Raw genomic sequence first — 14,083 nt, 5'->3', positions numbered from 1 at the left:
TATGTGATAATTTATTACTTGTGGCAGGGGGTGGTGCCTGCTTCTTTGAATGAGGTGGTGGTATATTCACTCATTAAGAAGCCTTTCTTAGAGCTGGAGGTTTGTGGTAAGTACCACCCATTCATGAGTATCTCCTTTCTGAGCAAGGTCCTTGAGAGGGTGATAGCTCAGCAAGTCCAATAGCATGTGGATTACTTAGACGTTTTTCAGTCTGGTTTTTGTTTTAGCACTGAGATAGCCTTGTATATCCAGATAGATGACTTCTGTTGGGAGAGGGACAGAGGAGCCTGATGATTCTCCTAAATCTCTTGATGGCTTTTGACATCACTGTCAGGGCTGGAGTCAGATTCAGGTCACTAAGCAAGAAGCAGAGTTTGAACTCTTTATTAAAGGAACAGCATGCAACTCATCAACACTGCCCATTAAGTCTTGCCCCTTTGGAGCAGTTGCCAGGACTGACGGTCCCCACCCTCAACCCCCTCGCAGGCTCCTCCTCTGCCAGATGTTTCCCAAGCAGTCTCAAACTTTGACTGGGCATCTCTAATCTCTGTTCTGCCATACACATCACTCTGTGTGTCCTTGGACACAAGTGGGGAGGGGAGCTTATCACAGGGGGAGAGGCAAGCTCCCTGTTTTCTTCTGCGGCCTCCTGACCCTCCTCTTCCGTTTCAGCCTTTGTATTGGAACTGCTCTGTGTCACAGGTTCTCCAACAACTCCTCCCACTCTTCTGCTTCTGACCTCTCTTTGGTGTCCCACCACCAATCCCCCAGGCTCTGAGCCTTCCTCCTTTGTGGTTTCCCTTAGAGGTTTTCCAGCTGGTGCCTCCCATCCCTCCTCATTGTCCAGGCAATCTCTGAAATCATTGACCATGACATGATATCCTGCTGGATCACCTCTGTTGTATTAAGAACTGAACATACTGTGGTTCTGCTGCTATCTGTGGGATTAATTCGAGAAAGTAGCATTTGCAGACTTCTGCTTGATCCCATGGCATTTGTGCTATGCAGTCCTGCAGACTTCCTTTTTTGTTCTTCATTATCTTTATGAAACTTCTGGGGAGGTATGGAGCAACGTGTCAACAGTTGTTGTTGTTGTTGTTGTTGTTGTTGTTGTCAGTTACCTGTCATTGGTAGAGCTCTGTCACTAGATAAATGGCTTCAGTGGCATCAAGTGCTTTTAATCACCTCCTAGTTAGGAATAAACTTGCTACAAATTGTCCCATTTTCTGATAATTGCCTGTTTAGATTATTGCAATGCACTTCATGTCGGGATGTCCTTGGAAATGGCCTGGAAGCTAAAATTAATCTAGAACACAACTGCCAGAATGTTGACTGGGTTAGCTAGTAGGGACCATATAACACTGATGCAGCAATATCTCCATTGACTGCCTATTAAGGTACTAGTGTTGAGCTATAAAGCCTAAATGACTCAAGTCCACGGTATCTGAAGGAACAAATCAGCCTGCCTGGGTTCCTTTGCATTGTCCCACCTACAAGGGAAATACCTGGGGGGGGGGGAGTATGCTGATCATGGAATGCAATTCATCTGGAAATATGTCTAGTGCCAATGCTTTTGGCAAAGACTTGTTTGTTTCCCCATGCATTTATGGGATGTTAACTGCTGCTGCAATTAGAAGCCAAGGGAGGCTCCATGAGTGTTTTAAAGTCTGAAGTTTAGCGTTGTGTTTTATTTGCTCTTAATTGCTTTGGATTGTTAATTGTTTTTAACTATGTTGTAATCCTTCCTGGGATCGTTTGATAAATGGTGGGCTAAAAATATATTTCAGAAATATAGATGAGACATCTGTAGAAATGTTGAGGGAAGGCAAAATACATCCATCAAATGTGGCACATACCTGATTAATGGAGATCAAATCCAGATGTTCTTTTCTGGATTGTGTGGATTGTATAAAATTTATTGCCAGAGGCAGCCAGAGGTAAGACCTATCTACCCTTCACACTGTGTGAAGTACCTTGTTTTTTAAGCAAATTATGGCAGCAAGATTAATTTCCAGGGTACTTTGAGGTGTCTCTTGAGTGCTTTTCACACAGAAGAATGACTGGCAAGGGCTGTCCAGTTTGGTGAATCTCCTGAGCTTTTGATGCTAATGATGATTAATATAACTATAGAACTAGTAATGAGAATGGTGCTTTAAGAGTAACATTAAAAAGACAGGTTTGTGCCTTGAAGAGCAGTGCTAGAATTATTTTTAGATGTTTCTTCGCTTGTTTATTTGCTACCCTGGGCTGCTTTGGGAGGAAGGGTGGGATATAAATTTAATAAAGAAATAAATAATGCCCCAAAGCATATATTAGAGGAAAGTGTACATAAAAATGCATACATTGATAAAACTGACATGCAAAAGGCATTACAGTCATACCTTATGTTACGTTTGCTTCATGTTACGTTCTTTCAGGTTACGTCCCGCGGTGACCTGGAAGTACCGGAAAGGGTTACTTCTGGGTTTCACCGCTCGTGCATGCGCAGAAGTGAAAAATGACATCACACGCATGCGCAGAAGCAGTGAATCACAACCTGTGTGTGCGCAGACACGCCGCTGCAGGTTGCATTCTTTTCATGTTGCGAACGGGCCTCCAGAATGGATCCCGTTCGCAAGCAGATGTACCATTGTATATTAAGGCAAATTGTTCGTAAAAATGTGTATATTCAAAACTGCACATAAAAATATGTGCATTAGGAAACATTTGCACCCAAGTGCTGATTAATTTTCATGAGGGTTTTTTTTAAAAAAAGAATGCTGTGGAAATGTGAACAACTGAATTTAAGAAAGAATAAATTATGATAGAAACCAGAATTAATGGCTTCAGTTTTTGCTGTTTGCAAACATTTATAGCTCTGTTTCTGCTTTGAATGGTTTTCTTCATGAACATTGCCGTTGAATACTTCAAGGCAACCTACCTGGGTCCTTTCTCGGGATCTTTTCTTCATGAACAGTGAGGAAAAGAAATTGGCTCCCTTGTCCTAGTGGAGTTTTAAGACTCTTGGAATACATTTTACATGATTCCATGGAGTGAAAATGTGACATGCTGTACATGAACATGTGTTTTTGTCATTGACTTTGAGGCAGATGCTTCTTCTAATGAATACATAGCTATGGGATTCAGCGATACTTTTGTCTCAAAGAATTAAACCAAAAGGGAATAAAAACTGACAGACAGGTGCCCAACCATGGCAGCTTTTGTGGTGGTTTTACACACGTGCCTCTAAATAGGATGCTATCGCCTCATAAACAGCTTGGGAAACATTGTATGCTGACAATTTAATTTACATAATACGTAGCTTTAAACTTGCATAGCTCCATAAATATTATATGATATTTGATTGGAGTAGTCATGGGTGACTAGATTTCAGTGGAAATCTCCCCTCTCTGCGCTCTTTCCACAGCAAGACATGGAAATGCAGAACTTGACGGTGCCAGGAGGCCCACTTCAGGCCATTGCGACTAAAATAGAATAGCTTTGGCTGAGTCATTTTGGTTGCAGGGTAGTTTTTATTTTTATTTTGCTGCTTTGACTGGGGAAAATTCAACATAATCCAGTGCAAGAGCAGGCAAACGTCTTCAGCCTTCAGTTATTATATTTACTTCATATATATAATTTACATGGCAAAAGCCTTCCAGACCGCTTCCCCACTCTCCCCTCCCAACTGATTAATTGCTATAACCAAACATAATATTAATAAAACAGCATTAATGAAAGTAAGTTTCATTGCTTTGGGCACAGAAATGTATGCAACAGCGCAAACAAGACCATCAGCTGAACTCAAAATTGGCACAGCAGAAGCAGTTCTTTCTGTTGAATATCCAGCTGCCAAACTATAAAAGGCTGAGTTTAGGAAGCCCTCTTCAGACGGATGCTCCAGAAACGGAGCACAACTGCTAAGACAGGCATAGGCAAACTCGGCCCTCCAGATGTTTTGGGACTACAACTCCCATCATCACTGACCTCTGGTCCTGTTAGCTTTGGATGTTGGGAGTTGTAGTCCCATAACATTTGGAGGGCCGAGTTTGCCTATGCCTGTGCGAAGAAGACCAGAGGCAGATTTAGCCTCCACTGGGCCTTGGGAGATGCCACAGGGGCACCACAACTGTGATTTAGCATAGAGTGCAAGAAGCAGTGGGGCATGCCAAATTTTGGCATCATACAGGGCACCACTGAAATTTGAGACCCCAAGGTCCACCACTGAGAAGCTCTGCCCACTGTCAATATATCTCCGTTGCTGACTAGGAAGGTTTTCTGACAAGCCTGAGAGCTAAAGGAGGAAACTGATCAGAAAACGGGATAAAGCTTGAGATAGGAACAGAACCTTTTATGCCTGGTGGGTGTGGTAGAAAATTGACACCTGGCATTTCAGAAGAGCATGGCTTTTAAACATGGTAGGCAGAGCAAATGGCAAGCAGAAAATTATCTTCCCTACTGATCCCGCCCAGGTTTCTTGACTTGCTCCACCCCAGCTTCAGAATTTCACCAGGCATTTGCCCACACACTTTCAGATCTACTTTTGCAACTGTAAGGAATAGAATCAGAAACCAGAATACAAAATGCCCGTTCCTTGTGCTGCTTGTGAATGGCACACCCTGTCTTTAAACTGACCTTTTTTTTTGGTACAGTGCCCAGGAAGACTGATCTCAACTGCCAGGTATTGTGTTGTTTCTGAGGTGCCTATGCTGTTCACAACCAACATGCTTGCATGCTTTGTGCTCTATAGGCCTAAAACGGGGCACTCTAGTATCGGGACCCAGATGCCCCTCACTCTGTACTGCTGTTGCAGCTTTGCCAGAAGCAGGCAGACCACTTTTGGCAGTGTTGCAGCGCTTCTACCACAGATGGCCATGGGGCCATCATTGCAGCTTCCAACTTGGCAGGGGCCAGGCATCATTAGGGGCCAGTAGGGCTCCCACCTATGAGGTTACAGATGTTGTCCTGACTAGAGACGCCAACTTCTGAAAAAAGAATGTGAGGGCCTGACGTTATGTCCTCATGTCATACACGTGATATTGTTAAGAGATGGCAGCCCCTGTCCTCCCTCTTCTGTGCAAGGGAAAGACAGGGGAAGCTGCCCCCGGCCAGTGGCAGCAGCAGCAGGAGCTACCAACCACTGAGCTACACTGAGAGCCAGTGTGGTGTACTGGTTAAGAGCAGTAGACTCATAATCTGGTGAACGGGGTTCGCATCTCTGCTCCTCCACCTGCAGCTGCTGGGTGACTTTGGGCCAGTCACACTTCTCTGAAGTCTCTCAGCCTCACTCACCTCACAGAGTGTTTGTTGTGGGGGAGGAAGGGAAAGGAGAATGTTAGCCGTTTTGAGACTCCTTTGGGTGGTGATAAGGTGGGATATCAAATCAAACTCCTCCTCCTCCTCCTCTTCTTCTGCAGCTTCAGTATTGATCTCCTCTTCGTCCTGCTGCTGCACCACCAGCAAGGGGCTGCTTCCCCTGTGCCTCCCCCATGCGGAGGAGGAGAAGCCGCTGGCCACCAAAGCTTTGCTGTTCCCTCCTCTGCCCTCTGAACTTTGGGGGGCTGCCCCCTAAAAAAAGCATTGGGGGCCAAAGTGCCTCGGTCCCTAGGAGTTGGTGCCTATGGCCCTGGTCCCTCAGTGACTTATTGTTTTGTCACAGAGTGCATTCTGTCTATCCCTGTTGTCCTGCTGAACTAGTCTCCAGAACACCAGCCCCAACACTTAATATGTGGAAACCCAATTTGCGCGTCCACCCACCCACCCACCCACCCAGTTGCTAAGGAAAAGGGTGTCACAAGTAGCAGCCTTCCAAAGAGGGAATTTGACATTTGTACTTGCATTGAGTCACAGAATGTACGCGATCCTGGTCATAATGCTAACTGTTAATCTAAATAATAAGATGCACCAGAAATGAGATATGAAGTCTACTTATATTCCATCCTTTTAACAAATATAACCTTGATGATCGTGCTAGTACCTGACTGACAGGGATTTCCACATATCCTTCATTTCATAAGTGATGGCGATTTAATCAGCCACGCCAGGTTTAGTCAAAATTCCCAGGGAATGGGGTTGGGGTTGGGGTGGGAGTCGTAGGTGCTTTAATCACTTTAGTCATTTTTTTTTTTTATGGAGTCCTTGCAATTTATTTACAGGGAGGAAAGGGCTGCAGGAGGTATTTAAGCCATGTAAAGACTGTCAGGGATTAATATGTTCTAATTTCCCATGGAATTTGCATTTCTGCTATCTGAAGTGGTGTGCTTTGTTACCGAAAGGGAGCCTGCTGTTTAAAAGAGCTTAAATGTGTGCGCAATACAGCTGTTTCCCCACTAATCCAGTTATATGCTTTGATAGCTGTAAGTGGTAGATGATAGGGGTTGCAATTCAATCCCAGCATGCTATGATTTAGAGACTTGGTTTCTCATGTTGACAGAGAGAGTATAATTTGTTTATGATTGTGGGTAGGCTGTGGTTTCCAGAGAAATGAACTTCACGTTTAAGCCTGCAAGGCACATGGGAGATGTTGGTGGAGATGGGGGAGTCAGCATCATAGAAAGAGCACTGTTGACAAATTAAAGGTCTTAAGCTCATGGTCTCTTTAAGATGCGAAGTCGCCTTTGCAGTTTGGGATCCTGAAATAAAGATACATTGTTCTGGAGAAGTGGAAACTTGTGTGATTTAGGGAAACTGAAAATGCATTACTGTGAGTGGCGCCAGGTGTTAACTTGGCAAGGGAGCGGGCAAAGGAGGCACAAGTCCTGATTTTGTGGCACTTTTGTGTAACTTTAAAAATTGAGCTTGCATGAGGAAGATGTGCAGTTTCTGGAGAATCAGTTTTCTGAAGAATCAGTTTGGATATCTCCTCCTGCAGGCACCTCTTCAGACATTGCACCGGGCATGTAGGACAGGGGTCAGCAACCTTTTTCAGCCATGGGCCAGTTCACCATCCCTCAGACCATTTGGTGGGCTGGACAATATTTTTTTTTCGGGGGGGGGGGGGGAATGAACGAATTCCTATGCCCCCAAAATAACCCAGAGATGCATTTTAAATAAAAGTACACATCTACTCATGTAAAAACACGCTGATTCCCAGACTGTCCACGGGCCAGATTGAGAAGGCTATTGGGCTGCATCTGGCCCCCAGGCCTTAGGTTGCCTACCCCTGATGTAGGAAGTGCAACCTACTCAGTCTTCCTATTTCTCCACTACAAAGAATTGCCCAAAGTCACTATCAGCTGTGCCTGCTTTTCTCTGTATATAAAAATGCTTTGGGAAGATGGTGTTTGGTTGCATACTATTCCAATCTGACAAGTTAGCTTGGAGTTACAAAAGAAAAGTAAAGGCCTGTGTGTATGTGTGTGTGTGTGTGACTAATATTCTATTAGGGATTCTATGGGTTCCATGCAGTTTATTTTTAGAGATTTATAATCTCGCATTGATGGGATTCTGATCACAATTTTCAGCCACCGAGGTGGGAATAGATGTCATGGGTTGAGATTGCTTTCTCCAGGGAGTGTGTCCTAGGAGATCCGTCCTTCTTCTATCAGAGGTAAGGAACAAGAGCATTGTGGTTGTAGCCCTTGTCTCCTAGCTTCACCGACCCACCTACCTGGGCAAGGCTCCTCCTTCAATCCTCTGGGTTGATCCAGAGTTGAGCTAAAATGTCTCAGAAGGTTTTTTCTGAGGTCACTTTGCAGAAGGTTCTTCAAAAAATCCTCCGCCACTTTTCACTTGGCTGGATCCAGCACAGTGCTTTTTCATGACGGTTCAATGATTTGGATTGCCTGTTAGAGTCTGAATTGCAGTGGGCACACTTTCCCCTTCTGTTCTCCAAAGGGACTTTGACAAATAGTAGCACTATCTGGCTGCTCCAGTCCATACAGGCTTTTAGAAATACTGGTAGTATTCTGCCTTAGCTCCTTTTAAGAATTAACCCTTAAATCCTATTACTGAACACACAGCACAGACAAAGGAAAATGCCAAAGCTGGATTTAGTTACAAGGGAAAGCCGCTTGGAATTAAGATCTATTTCACCACTGCTCATTTATTATGTATGGATACATCTGGGTCACTGAGCTGCTTTAGCCGCGGCAGTAAGAGCAAGACAGCAACAACCCTTGGTAGATTGAAAACTCGGCTGCAGCAAAATCTGATTAGGCTGGCAACACGCTGGCAATATAATTTCAAATTTCTTTCTTCCCAGAGATGTAGCAATATGCTCCTTTTGAATTAGTTTAAAGAGACAGGATTTCCTCCCGTTTCGATGACATCTGCTGGAAGGCATTTACACACCAAAGCACAATTGCTTCCCTTATTCAGCTATTCTAGATGGCCTCTTAAACCCTAGATTTTCCGCACCATGAAGACTTTAGAATAGGGTTGTTATGCTGTACTGGTGTCCAGTTCTCCTGATGCTGTAGGAACATTACAGGCAAATATTTTGCATACAGAGATGCTCAAGGATTATTTTTTTTACTACTTATTTCAAAGTGAATGAAACTGATCCTCACACCACACAGTGATGTTTAAACCAAAGCATAACAGCCCCTCAAAAAATGCACAAAATCCCTAAAACTGTGCAAATTTCAAGAAAATACATTTTAAAATATACTAAAATTAATTTAAAAAACATAAAATGCAGCAAAATGTGTACTGCACATCTATTAGTGCGGTATTTTGTTTGACTTTTAAAAAATGACAGCCTTTTCCAGCTGGATAAAAATATATCTGTCTTTTCTAGTTGCATTTAAACCTTTATTTTTATACTGTTCTTAGCTGTGGCTTCCTGTTTCCTGTGTTCCATGGGATGGGCGCTCGCTTCCCCATGACATGCAAGGCCAGGCAAAGGCACTGGGTGCATGGAGCATTCCGGCTGCCGCAACCCCGGATCCTGTTCCTGGAAGCACAGGTTACCCTGCTAATTGGGTAGTTGTTGTTGTTGCTTTTAAAAAAATGGAGTAAACTACAGGCGTGTGCTAGAAATGATGAGATAAGAAACTGCAAAAACAAACCCAGCTACAAGGATTTAAAAGGTTTGGAATGAGAGGGGATTTCATTCGGTGGAAGAGTCGATGGGAGAAGGGGAGTCCACAGTTTGCTTATATCAAAGTTTTTCTCTGCATTTATGCTACTGCATCTCTCCCTGGAATGCAAGCTTTAAAAAAACAACAACACTGTACAAGTGAGGAGGGAGGAAATTGGAATATAAATATGGAATTTGACAAAACTGGAACTGTGTGTATGAGAGAAAGGAACCACGCTTTGAAAATATGGAGCAAAGTTCTCCCTAACCTCCATTATCTACAAAGGAATGTGTTTGAGATAAGGACAATTGTCCATAAGTCAGTGGCAGGGAGGAAAGGAGTCTACCAGCTGCGGGAATAGAAGTTTTTGGATTAACTATTTGCAGTCTGGATTCAGACTGTTCTTCCTAGGCTGGAAAAATAGCGAAGACAGCTTGTTTATTGGAAGCCAAATCATGGGACAAAGTGCTGCAGTGACTTTTGGAAACCGAGATACCGGTAACTGCTTCTCCCAAGGCATGATGGGAGCCATCAACAGTTGTAGGAATGAAGGATATAGCACAGTGGTTCCCAACCTTTTTTGGCCATGCGCCACCTAAGCATCTCTAAAATCCTGATCCCCCCCCCATGACATATAATTCTTATTATTCAGAAAGTGAACTATTCACGTGGAGGAGGCCATTAACTTGGTCTAACTCATTCTTGAATTGCCCCCCCCCCCGTCGGGCGTGTGCCCCACATTGGGAACCATGGATATAACATAATATATGTATGAGAAAACACCATGGGGGAAAACTGTCACATGCAGGAAAGAAATATTATAAATCACCTAATGTATCAACACAAATGAAATCAAAAGATTGTAGCTATTATATAAGGGATTATTATATCCAAATGGAATGGAAAAATGTAGAAGACTGAAGTCATCAAATCTAGCACACGGGGAGGCCAGTTTGATTAAATTCTATAATTTGACATTGGAGTAACTAGCATTAATAATTGTATTAATCGGATAAAATTGGTATTGTTAAGTATTGTTAAGCCTATCATTAGAGGCTGCTATTGGAACAACATACTTAACAAAAATAAAATAAAATAAATCACTATTGGAGATCGAGAGATCGAAAGGATTTTGTTTTGTGCATCCCCACTACACTGCAGACACGAGACATTTGTTTATTGAATCTCCTTTATGGTTATGCATTATGGTTAGCAGTAACCCAGATCCGTATTGAGCAGGGTTGCTCACTACATGGTCTGATTCATGTGGGCAAAAGATTACCAGGAATGGCATGTGTGGGACCAAACACAACAGTCCAGGAAATATAAATGGGGCAAAGTCATACGATGGAAACCTAGAGGCCTTGCCTCCTGATCTCAGATATTGTTCTATCTAGTTTCTTTGTCGTCTACACATGATCAAATGCACTGCTGTATTATTATTCCTTCCCCTATTACTGGAAAATAGGATCTGGGACTGAGTCCAGATGATCTCAAGATTCAGAATACACCCTAAGTAAAAAGGAAATAAAAATGTTCCCTTAGAACAGTGCTTTGGGATAGCATACTTATTTTACTATATTGCCACCTAGTGTCTGAAGCTAGAAAAGCAATGATTCTGCAAGTATCATAGGGCTAATAGGCAAATACTAATTTATTAATTGAATTTTATTGTGGTTTCCCTAATAAAGGTTGTGTAGCACTAGAGCATTAAGGCCTCCTCTCTCCCAAATTGCCTTGATATATGTGAATCACTCAGTTTAAAGAGGATCTCCATATGAGAAGGAACAAAATCAATAACAGCATCTCATTTGTTACTTTGATAACATCTTATCTAGGTAAAGGTAAAGGGACCCCTGACCGTTAGGTCCAGTCGTGGATGACTCTGGGGTTGCGGTGCTCATCTCGCTTTATTGGCTGAGGGAGCTGGCATACAGCTTCCGGGTCATGTGGCCAGCATGACTAAGCTGCTTCTGGCGAACCAGAGCAGCGCACGGAAACGCCGTTTACCTTCCCGCCGGAGTGGTACCTGTTTATCTACTTGCACTTTGACGTGCTTTCGAACTGCTAGGTTGGCAGGAGCAGGGACCAAACAACAGGAGCTCACCCGACACGGGGATTCGAACCGCCGACCTTCTGATCGGCAAGCCCAAGAGGCTTAGTGGTTTAGACCACAGCGCCACCTGCATCCCTAACATCTTATATACATAGAGATTATTGGCTGGATCACTACTGTAAAGCTGGCCGGTTTCTAGTCTGAATGCGTTATTAGTTTTATTAGAAAACTATGTTTATTGACAGACAGGTCTTGTAAGGCTGTGTGGTATTATGCTTTGTGTGTGGTATAGGGGTTAGATAGCTTCATTGCAAGCTGCATTATTTGATGGTGAGAAAAGTTGTTTATTTTTTTAAAAAAGGATGTTGAATGACTCAGTTCATAGTAACAGATGTACAGAATAGAGTACTGGCCATGAATCAAGGAGGTATGTTTTTGTGTTCTCACTTGGAGATTTTGGGTGGCTTTGGGCAAATCTGAATCTCTCTCCCTATCAATATCACAGGATTTCCTCAATCCATGTATGCCATATTTTGCTCTATGGAGGAAAGTTGTAGTATATAAGTTTTAACACATCTCTTTGTATGTAGTTCTGAATGAGTAAGGATTGGAATGGATGGTGAAGACAGTGGTGATGATGATTAACCTTCAGCATAGGGGCAGGCTGCAACATTTTATTATTCCAGATATAATAAAATACAGGATCTAGCAGTGTGTTGTGATAGTTTATGAATATGTGGCTGGTGAGTTTATTTCTAACCAAGCTGAAAGGTTCTGTATGTTTTACTTGGACCCACAAAGACACCAGAGCTTCAGTCATTCTCCCCTGTGCAGTCATAATCCCATGGCGGAAGAGAATGATTCCTCCATGACTGTCATGGCCACACCACCCACACATTGGGGAGCTGCTCCACATAGGGCTCTAAATCATGGGAGAGGGGGTCACCCACAATGTGTAGAACAAGCACCTTTCTCCTCATTGTGGGGTGGAAGTCCATCAAGGCTGTGACTAGGGAGCAGAGTTGGGTGCAGCTGCCACTCTCTTTCACCATATGGTTGTGGGTCGCATGGAACACACCTGAAGGGGGCTTCCAGCTACTCAACATACACCATACACCACCAGGTTCAGACCAGCTCTTCTACCCTTCTACCACGCACCCAGTAGTCCTTTCTCTTATCATCAGTGGTGACTGGTGTCCACTGGGACTAGGAGGGTAGAAAGTGGGGAGGCCAATGACAAACAAACAAACAATATTTATTACGGCCATAGGCCCATACAGGTAAAAACAACACATAAATAACAGCTTGTGCACGTGGGGAAAAAAAAAAAAAACAACCGCTAAAACACCACAATAACAATAAAATACTATAAAATAGAATGGCATACTACGCCTTAGTTAGCTTGTAGTGCTCCTTGGCGTCGCTTTTGGGTAAGGACAGCGACCAGGAACCTTGCCACATTCAGGGTCGTATGAGTATCCTTATCCTGCAAGATTTGGGCAAGGTGGAATTTTGGTGGGGTACCCTCTAGTTTCTGTATGATTGATCCCAACAAATTTGCCCGTGGCACATTGAACAGGGGGCAAGTGAACATAATGTGCTGGAGCGACTCCGGCGTCTCCTTATCACATTCGCACGTGGCGGGGGCTTGGCCCTTTGAGAATCTATGTCTCAGGACGTTGGAGGGAAAAACGTTGAACCTCGCTTTGGTGAAGGCCAGTCTATGGGCAACAGTCGAAAGGGAGGAGAGGTATGATGGAACGCAGTAAGTTAAAGTGATACCAATGTTCTGGGGCGAACAAACACCTCCCCCCAGCATATAATTTCGCTGTAGATCGATGTCATCCAGTCTTTGGCGGATCAGTCTTTGAGCAGTAATATGGTCTAGTTTTAGGGAATCTGAAGGAGAGATTCCATAACTCAGGAGTTTGGCATGAATTCTACTAGACCAAAGGCTAGAGAATTCATCTCGCCATAAGCATTGGACAAGGTAGTGGTTTGGTAATCTATGCCACAATGATAACCAATAATTGAAGACTTGCTTCCACAGGCAAGTTTCTAAGGATGCGATCTTCAGTTCTAGTCGCATGGCTGCGTTGCTTACGCACAGGGGGAGCATTAGGAGCCGACGCAGGAATTGATTTTGCAGTGTCTCAAGAGGAGCAAGATCTGTCATCACGGCCCAAAGCGGGGCAGCATAAGCAAGCGCGGCAACCACTTTTGCCTTGAACACCTTTAGGGCCGAGGGAACATGCAAAGCTCCATCCAAAAAAAAGAATCGGAGGAGCGCATATGACAGAGTTTTGGCCTTGTTAAGTAGGTGTTGAATTTGAGCTTTCCACCCCAAATTGTGTTGAAAAATAACTCCTAGGTATTGAAATTTTAGGACTTGCTCTATTTTTGCTCCACCAAGCTTCCATTCATATAATCTCCGGCTTCTGGAGAAAATCAGAATCTTGGATTTAGCATGGTTGATGGTTAATTGGTTGAGTTGAGGCCAATGACAGTCTGAGCTGGAGTCAATGAGCAGCAGAGTCAACCAATTCTACAAGGGCAAAACTGAAAATAAGGCCGTGGAAATGGAAACGCGGTGCCGCCTCCTGGACTGATTGTCAGAAGGCAAGCTGGTAGAGGGCAGATTGAGCTTGGTGGCGCAGTGCCTTGTGAACCCTAATGGACCAGCCTCCCTGTGTGCCTTAATGTCTTCCCAATTCTGCGCATTGCTGGTGGTTCCTTCCTGGAGGGAGCAAGGCAGCAAGGAGGTTGATACAGTGAAAGCACAGCTGTGGAGTCAATCCAATGTTTTCATTGCTGAACTGGCACCACGTCGAGCTCCCTGTTGCCTTGCCCCTCCCCTGCCCCTTCTCAGGGACTGGTAGGGATTTGTGGCATTGGGGATCTCTGCCTGTGCCACCCTGCCAGCACACAGAGCGATAAAGCAATACAACATGAGGATGATGAATTTATTAAATTTCTATACCGCCCTTCATCTGAGGATCACAAGTAGTTTACAATATAAAACCCC

The 14,083-nt window shown here is 43.8% G+C and overlaps 1 protein-coding gene across 5 annotated transcripts in view; it reads left to right on the top strand.

Annotated features, from left to right (window-relative positions):
• The window catches only part of CACNA2D1 (calcium voltage-gated channel auxiliary subunit alpha2delta 1), a 390,752-nt gene that overhangs the window by 284,768 nt on the left and 91,901 nt on the right, over positions 1-14,083 (top strand). The gene's annotated exons all lie outside the window — the stretch shown is intronic.

Source organism: Podarcis erhardii (assembly GCF_964252035.2).
Source record: "Podarcis erhardii genome assembly, chromosome: 10".
In the NCBI taxonomy this organism is placed as follows: domain Eukaryota; kingdom Metazoa; phylum Chordata; class Lepidosauria; order Squamata; family Lacertidae; genus Podarcis; species Podarcis erhardii.
This window is presented reverse-complemented; position numbering and strand designations above follow the sequence as displayed.